Source organism: Peromyscus eremicus, chromosome 3 (genome assembly GCF_949786415.1).
Source record: "Peromyscus eremicus chromosome 3, PerEre_H2_v1, whole genome shotgun sequence".
Taxonomy (NCBI): domain Eukaryota; kingdom Metazoa; phylum Chordata; class Mammalia; order Rodentia; family Cricetidae; genus Peromyscus; species Peromyscus eremicus.
In genome coordinates, this window is record NC_081418.1 from 148,367,654 (window position 1) to 148,376,564 (window position 8,911).

The 8,911-nt window shown below is 45.4% G+C and overlaps 1 pseudogene; it reads left to right on the forward strand.

The window, feature by feature from the left end:
* On the forward strand, positions 1 to 1,002 carry LOC131906209 (glyceraldehyde-3-phosphate dehydrogenase-like; annotated as a pseudogene).
* The last annotated feature ends 7,909 nt before the right edge of the window (positions 1,003 to 8,911 follow it).

Below are 8,911 nucleotides of genomic sequence, written 5' to 3' on the forward strand. Positions count from 1 at the left end.
ATGGTGAATGTCGAAGTGAACGGATTTGGCCGTATTTGGACACCTGGTTGCCAGGGTTGCCTTCCAGTCTGGCAAAGTGAACATTGTTGCCATCAATGACCCCTTCATTGACCTCAACTACATGGTCTACATGTTCCAGTATGACTCTACACATGCCAAGTTCAACGGCACAGTCAAGGCTGAAAACAGGAAGCTTGTCATCAACAGGAAGGCTATCACCATCTTCCAGGAGCGAGATCCCACCAACATCAACTGGGGTGATGCTGGTGCCAAGTATGTTGTGGAGTCTACTGGTGTCTTCACCACCATGGAGAAGGCTGAGGCCCACTTGAAGAATGGGGCCAAAAGGGTCATCACCTCTGCCCCTTCTGCTGAAGCCCCATGTTTGTGATGGGTGTAGACCGTGAGAAGTATGACAACTCACTCAAGATTGTCAACAATGCTTCCTGCACCACCAACTGCCTAGAACCCCTGGCCAAGGCCATCCATGACAACTTTGGCATTGTGGAAGGACTCATGACCACAGTCTATGCCATCACTGCCACTCAGAAGACTGTGGATGGCCCCTCTGAGATGCTGTGGTGTGACGGCCGTGGGGCTGCCCAGAACATCATCCCTGCATCCACCGGTGCTGCCAAGGCTGTGGGCAAGGTCATCCCAGAGCTGAACAGGTAGTTCATGGGCATGGCCTTCCATGTTCCTATCCCCAATGTGTCTGTCATGGATCTGACATGCCACCTGCAGAAACCTGCCAAGTATGATGACATCAAGAAGCTGGTGAAGCAGGCATCGGAGGGCCCACTAAAGGGCATCCTGGGCTACACTCAGGACCAGTTTGTCTCCTGCGACTTTGACAGTGACCCCCACTCTTCCACCTTAGATGCTAGGGCTGGCATTGCTCTCAATGACAACTTTGTGAAGCTCATTTCCTGGTATGACAATGAACTCGGCTACAGCAACAGGGTGGTGGACCTCATGGTCTCCTTGGCCTCCAAGGAGTAAGAAGCCCTTCCTGTCCCAACTCAGCCCCCGACACTAAGCATCTCCCTCAGTTTCCATCCCAGACCCCCAGAAAACAGAAGGGGCTTAGGGAGCCCTACTCTCTTGAATGCCATCAATAAAGTTCACTGCACCCACTGAAAAAAGAAAGAAAGAAAACTTCTGATAAAGAAAAGGCATTCAGACTGGTTTGTACATAACGTATTATTATAGCATTAATCATGCTTTCTGTTTTTTTAAACAAAACACATTCATCACTAAATTTGGTAAAATGCCAAAAAGCATCTGGAAGATGCCAATGATCTATTTTGACATTTCATCACAAGTCAATTATTTTTGGAGAACAAGCATGTCTGTTTGTATGACAAAAATTACAAAGTCGGGGACATGGAGAACCATTCACACACACACACACACACACACACACACACACACACACACACACACACGGATGTTTTGCCAACCGGGAATAAACAAAAGACAGGAAGTCCAGGGGCTGCAGAGATGGCTCAGCACTCAAGAGCAATGGTTGCTCACCAGAGGACCTGAGCTCTTTCCCAGCACCCACATGACAGCTCACAACCACCTATAACTCCAGCTGCAGAAGATTTGAGAACTTCTTCTAGTCTCCGAGGGCATCTGGACACCTCTGTGCACACACACACACACACACACACACACACACACACACAGTTGCAGGTGGGCTGGCTCAGTGGGTTAAGGTGCTTGCTGATGGCCTGAGTTCAGTCCCCAGGACCCACATGGTGGAAGGCGTGAACAGACAACTGTCACACATACACACAATACAATCAATGTAAGTTTTTTTAAATAAATCATTTTTGAAAAGGAAGGCCAGGTGTGATATTGTACATGCTTTTAAATCCAGCACCCAGGCATCAGAGGCAGGTGAGTTCGAGGCTAGCCTGGGGGAGCATAATGAGACCCTGTCTCAAAAGAAAATGAGGCTGAGAAAGAAGTGGGGGAGGGGGCAAAATTCATCATAGACAATCTACATTTTTATAAGTGTGTGTGTGTGTGTGCGTGCGCACGCGCACACACACACACACACACACACACGCAATGCCTTCAGAGGCCAGAAAAGGGTGTCAGATCCCCTGAAGCTGGAGTTATAGGCAGTTGTAAGGTACCTTATATGGATTCTAGGAACCCCAACCTCAGATTCTCTGAAAGAGCAGAAAGTGCTCTTAACTGCCGATCCATTCCTCCATCCCCATCTGGCTTTTATTCTTATAATTTATTTCATTATCCTACACAAGCAAAGCACTACTGTGGCTGAGTGTGACGTGTTCCCATGGGCTCTCGTGTTCGAACACTCTACCTGGTGGCACTGTTGTGAGCCTTTAGGAAGTAGAGCCTCACCAAAGGAAGTGGGCTGGTCAGAGTCAGTTCCTCACCCCAGTCCACTTTCTGCCTCCTCTCTGCTTCCTGACTGGGGTCTCCTGTGCTCATCGGCAGCATGCTCCTGCTGGCATGCCTGTTGTGATAGGCTGTGTTCCTTCTTGAACTGTAAATCAAACCCCCTTCCCCTAAGTTGCTTCTGTCCGGTATTTCGTCACAGCCCATTGGAATCAAATAAGCATGGCTTCAAGTTGGAGCTCAGCTCGGTTATCTGCTAGGAATATGGCCCCGAGCAGTTGTTTGACACTTCAGGCTTCGGTACTTTCCTGTGCGAATGGAGTAAATGTCTACTTTGGTGAAAGTTGCATGTGATTGTAATACAAATACAGTTAATCACAGGGTCTGGAGAGATGGCTCAGCTGGTTAAGTGCCTGCTTTGCAATTATGAGGTCCTGAGTTCAACCCCCAGAATCCACATAAAAATTGTGGGCATGATGACATGTCCCAGCGCAGAGAGGGACAGACAGGCTCAATATCCCGCCTGCCTAGCAAGTTGTAGATTTCAGGCCAGGGAGAAACCTTGGGTCAGGAGACAAGGTGGGGTTGGGGAGATGACTCAGCCAGCAGTTAAGAACAATTGCTGCTCCTAAGATGGACCCAAGTTTGATTCATTCCCAGCACCCACATCAGGCAGCTCACAACTGCCTGTAACTCTGTGAGCATCTGCACTCACTTGCACAAACCCCCACACATGCACATGCACAAACACCCACCCACACCCCCACACCCTCTATCACACACACACACACACACACACACACACACACACACACACACACTTTTTTTAATTTTAAAAAGCACAATGACATCTGAGGAATGACGCAGGGTGGTGGCCTCTGGCCCCACACCAGTGCATTCATACCTGTTAGTTGCTTTCTTATCGCCGTGATAAACACCAGAACCAAGGCAGCTTACAGGAGGAAGGGTTATGTGAGTATGGTTCCAAAGGGTAAGGCTCCGTCGTGGTGAGGGAGGCATCATGACGGCAGAAGCAGGAAGCTATGCTCACGTTCTCAACTGTCAGCCCAGAGGAGGGAGAGTAAGTTAGAAGTAGAACAAGACCTAAGCTTTTCAGTCCTGTCCGGTGACAAGCTACCTCCAGCAAGGCTGCATCTCCTAAGCCTCCCCAGATGGTGCTAACAATTGGAGACCATGTGTTCAAACACCAGAGCCTATGGGGGCCATTACTCATTTAAAACATTACACCTGTACACACACAAACATACATATATGAATATGTTCACACATATACATAATAACTACACAAGATGTTTAATGCCAGAGTTAATGTTTTAGTGTCTGCACCTATGCGTGGAGATTTGAGGGCTCCCATTTATTATTTGCTTTCTTTCCTTCTCTTTACCACTGACCACTCTGCCTTCTTAGACTGAAGCCCAAGATTCCCATCTTAAAATAAGTGTTTGCTAAAGAATGATCTGTTTTAATTTCTTCAAAACACTGAAAGATACACACTAGGTTTGCCAGTCATTTATACATATGTTCATTAAGTCCTTTGTTGATCTTAATGGGGGTTAGAAAGAGTAGGAAGGTCTACAACCCACTTAAGTGTTGTGCCCCAAGTCCAGACTCCCAAAGACCATAAGAAGACCAAATCTGATGCAAAAGCCAAGAGTCTTTTTAGTTAACTCGGGCCTCTCCATCTGTCTGATGCAGCAGCAGAGCAGGAGGGACCCCGAGTAGCAATGGGGCAGGGTTTTTAGGTGAGATAAAGCAGAGGGTGGGGATCTTGGGGTCTATAGACTACATAGGAACAGGCTCAGGATTGGTTTATGCCAGTGGCGATTATGTTAGTAACTTTTAATTGGCTAGGGTTAGTTGGGGGTTTGTCAGGGCTACAGTTACCCATTTTGGGGCAGGCCTGGACAAATTCCAGGCTTTGTCCTTGAGCTGCTGTGGAGGCTGGCTGGCCTAGCACGTACTGACTGTGGGGGCTGGCTCAGTGCGTGAGGCTTGGTGCATCCTATCTCCCTGTCCCTGCTGACAGGGGCATCAGTGATTATCTTTTTTTCATGGCCCTCCCAGAAACTGCTTGCTCAGTCTCAGGAAACTGAAATTGAGGCCTGATCTCTGAGAGAAAGAAGACTGAGCAGCCTGTTATGGCATCTGCTTGGTCCTCTCGTTAAGAACCAGAGGCTTCAATGAATCATCCTGAGAAGGGAATAGGGATAAAGAGGAAAACCTGAGGCTGGGATACAGTTGAGCTGGAAGAGTCAGCATAATATAAAACCAAGCACTGAAGGCAGGAGGATCAAAAGTTCAAGTTCATCCTTGGCCACATTGTGAGTTTGAGGTTTGCCTGGATTACACGAGACCATATTTAAGAAAGGAAGGAAGAGACAGAGGGAGGGAGAAAAAAGAGAATTAACCTAGAAACAGAAGCAAACTCTATTTCCATTATAGTTATTTCCCAGGGTCTAACACAGACAATTTGCAAAATAATGTTTTGGTGCAGTTTGCTGGAGGTGAAAGATTATGGGTAGATTTACTCAGAGGTGGACTCCAGCGTATGGATCTGTCAGGCAAGAAGTGCCAACGGGGGCAACATGTCATGACTGTTTGGGAGGTAACCAGTTGCTTTTTCATTGTATTTAAAGTCCGCTCCATGGGAGAGAATTCACACCTGACCCTAAACCTAGTTGAAGGCCTGTGGCTGGGGAGATCAGGGCCAGAGGGGGATCTACTACTGCTGCTTTGTCAAACAGACATGGTTTCTAATGGCCTTTTAAATATTTATGTTTATATGTATCAATTTGCACTTCTCTCAACCGCCATCAGAGAGGCCCCTTTCTGCAGTGAGCAGCAATCAGTGCAGAGACTCCTAAGGGGCCAAAGTGCTGAGAATAACGGACTGTTGACTGCTCGACCCTAAATGAGACATCTGTACCCACCTCCCCCACCCCACCCCAAGGGTCAGGAAACATTGTAGAAGAGGAGATGGAAAGAATGTAAGAACCAGAGGATGAGGAGAAATCGTGTAAAATGTGTTCTGGATATGGCATGGCCTTGCACTCATGAAGGCACAGCACTATGGTCATCTGCAAAAGACCAAGATGGTCAGTAGTTCCAGCGTAGACAGAGAGGGGCTCTGAGGCTCCACCCCGACTGAGGGACCATTGCAGTCGATAGCTGGTGGAGGAGAGGAGCCATCTTTCTCTGGGGTGTGGTTGCTAAAAGTGTGTCTGTGTGTGCAGACAGTGCTGATTGGACTCAGTGGGTTCAAAACAAGAGAGGATGCGAAAGTGGGAGGGGCAGGTGTGGCGGGGTCCAGACAGCGTGGGAGGGAGGAGCTGGGGTGGGTATGACTAAGATACATTATATAAACACACCAAGTGTCAAGGAATACATAAGTGTAGCTAGAGTTTTCCTGCCTGGCCCACAGTCAGGGCAAATCTCTCTCACCTGCCAGTCCCACAGCCACTCAGACCCAACCAAGTAAACACAGAGACTTATATTGCTTACAAACTGTATGGCCGTGGCAGGCTTCTTGCTAACTGTTCTTACAGCTTAAATTAATCCATTTCCATTAATCTATACCTTGCCACGTGGCTTGTGACTTACCGGCATCTTCACACGCTGTTTCTCATTGTGGCGACTGGCAGTGTCTCTCTCACTCAGCCTTCCACTTCCCAGCTTTATTCTCCTCCTTGTCCCGCCTACACTTCCTGCCTAGCCAATGGCCAATCAGTGTTTTATTTATTGACTAATTAGCAACACATTTGCCATACAGAACATCTCACAGCACATACTGCACATAAGAGTATTTTAAATAGCTATAATAAGGTGAGCAAGAAAGGCTCAGTAAGTAGGTAAAGGTACTTGAGTTTGATCCCCAGGACCCAGACATAAAAAGGAGAGAATCAATTCCTGAAAGTTGTCCTCTAGCCTACATACACACACACACACATACACATATACACACAGAGATACATGCACATATACACATATACATATACTCACATACATACACAGAGACACATGCACATACACATATAGATATATATACATACACATATGTACAGAAAGACACATGTGTGTACATATATACACATACACGTAAACATATATACACATACACACCATGACAAGTTCATGCCCACATATATGCAGGCACATGCAACAACAACAAAAAGCAAATAAATGCAATAAAAAATTTAAAGCAGTAATAACATGGGGGGGCAGAGAAAAATCCATTCAATATTCAACAATTATAAGTATTCAGGAGGCCATGATGGAGGACTGTGATATCTTTTATTAAAATCAGACATTCATGATACATCTTTATTTATCCTTAGCCCCTTTCTCATGAGACCTGGCTGTCACATTCCAATCTACCCTATTTATCTGCACACGTGTGTCACTGAAGTGTGTAGGGAACAGGCTCCATTATCTTCTGATTACAGATAGAGAAACGAAAGCTGAGAGAGATAAAGCAATTTCTCTGTGGCCTCACTCCCTGGAGGTGGTTGAGCAGGAAACAGACCAGTCTGTAATAGATACCTCTTCTGTCAGATAAGGACACCACCCTCCCACCTCTGCTGGGACCAGCCTTTTTCCCAACCCTGAGTGCTGCTGATGGAAAGCTGGGAAATTGGGAGGTCCTACTGAGAGAAAAGAAAATGAATACTTCAGTCTCCAACCATCACTGTAGATGATTGCTGTGGATTCAGAGACTATTGGATGAGCCCAGACTTAAGGCTGAAGTTCAGAGTGTTTGGGTTTTTTTTTCCATTAGATGATCAGGTCTGCGTTATGAAGGACAGCCACCCTGCCCACCAGGCCACTTTCAGTTGCATCCTGGCGCTGTGGAGAAAAGCACCGCTACATCGTGCACACAGGTGGATGCACTGTTGACCAAATCAGGACCACATGTGGGCCACTCCTTAGGGTAAAACTGAAGCACCCTGAACTCTGGCACCCAGCCAGCACCTGAAGCAAGACCTTCGATTTTTTTTTTTCCATCAGTTTCTTTCATTTTGAAAGTCATTGTTTAGAAGAAAGCAACGGAGAACCTAGCACATATGTTTCCACACAAGGGTTAGTAACCATGACCGATACTGTTATTTTTGTTTACAAAATCTGCTTCCTTGTTTCTGGAGGGCGGAAAAAACAGAAATGGTAGATAGTCGTTAAAGCTGAATGTTTAAAACAAAATGATTGGCATGACAAATTTTAGGTAATGGTGTAAAAAGATATGAAAAGCTGAAATCAACATTTTTTTATTATTGTGACAAATGTGAATTTAGGTGAGAGAAACTAGGTCAAAAAATTGTGAGTCACTTACATATAAAGCCTTCATCTGACACTTAAAGAAAACTTTTAGGGCCAGGCATGGTGGTGCACGCTTTTGATTCCAGCACTTGGGAGGCAGAGGCAGGCTGATCTCTTGAATTTGCGAACAGCCTGCTCTACATAGTGAGATCCTGTCTCAAAAATAAAGCAAACCATTTACCTCTTTGGTGTGCATGTACATGCCCGTGTGTGCATGTGTACCTGTGTGTGTGTGTGTGTGTGTGTGTGTGTGTGTGTGTGTGTGTGTGTGCGCGCGCGCATGACATGCATGTGGAGGTCAGAGGACAGCTTGCAGGAGATGGTTCTCTCCTTCCACTGTGTGAATCCTTGTTATTGAACTCAGATCATCGGGTTTGGCAGCAAGTGCCTCTACCCACTGAACCATCTCCCAGGTCCCACAGAAGAAGATTTTAACAGCTGGAATAAAAAGACAGGAAGTCGATAAGAACAGAGAAATTTCAAATAACAAGATAGCAAATCTGACCTTTTCTAGGACACACAGAATATTTACAAGAATTGCTCTCTCAAGAAGTTAGAAAAGGAACAGGAAATTAAATTACAAAGAAACTTCAACTAAGGAAATATTAAAGTTAAGAGAAGAAACTGTGGCCTCTGTTACATGTTCTCATGTTTCTGTTGTTTTGTTTTTAACAACTCTTTCAAAGTCTAAAAAAATCATTCTTTTTATTGGCCTCAACAAAAACAGGCTTGGGCAAGATTTGCCCCAAGAACCCTCACTTTCTGACTTCTATTTAGATGACAAGGACATTCTAATGACCACAAGAAGAAATTAGAAAAAAATATGCCAATAAATTTTAAATTTTAGGTGATACAGATGAAAACACATGTCATCAAAGCTACCACAGGAACAGATCATCTAAATGTCTATTAAAGAAACCGTGTTCTCAATCTAATTCCATCCCACAAGAAAACGATGGGCCCAGATGCCTCTGCTGGTGAATTCCCCCCAATGTTTAAACAGACTTTTCTAGAGAACAGCAGACCGGGGTCTATTTCTCATTATTTCTGAGTGAACTTCATAACCTTGATATGAAAACACAACAGAAACATTATGGGAAGGATGAAGTCCATGCCAGCATCTCTCCAAGTACAGACTGGAAAATCCTAAACAAAATCCTAGAAAATCAAATGTAGCAAAACATATAAAAGAAAAAAATCTGAC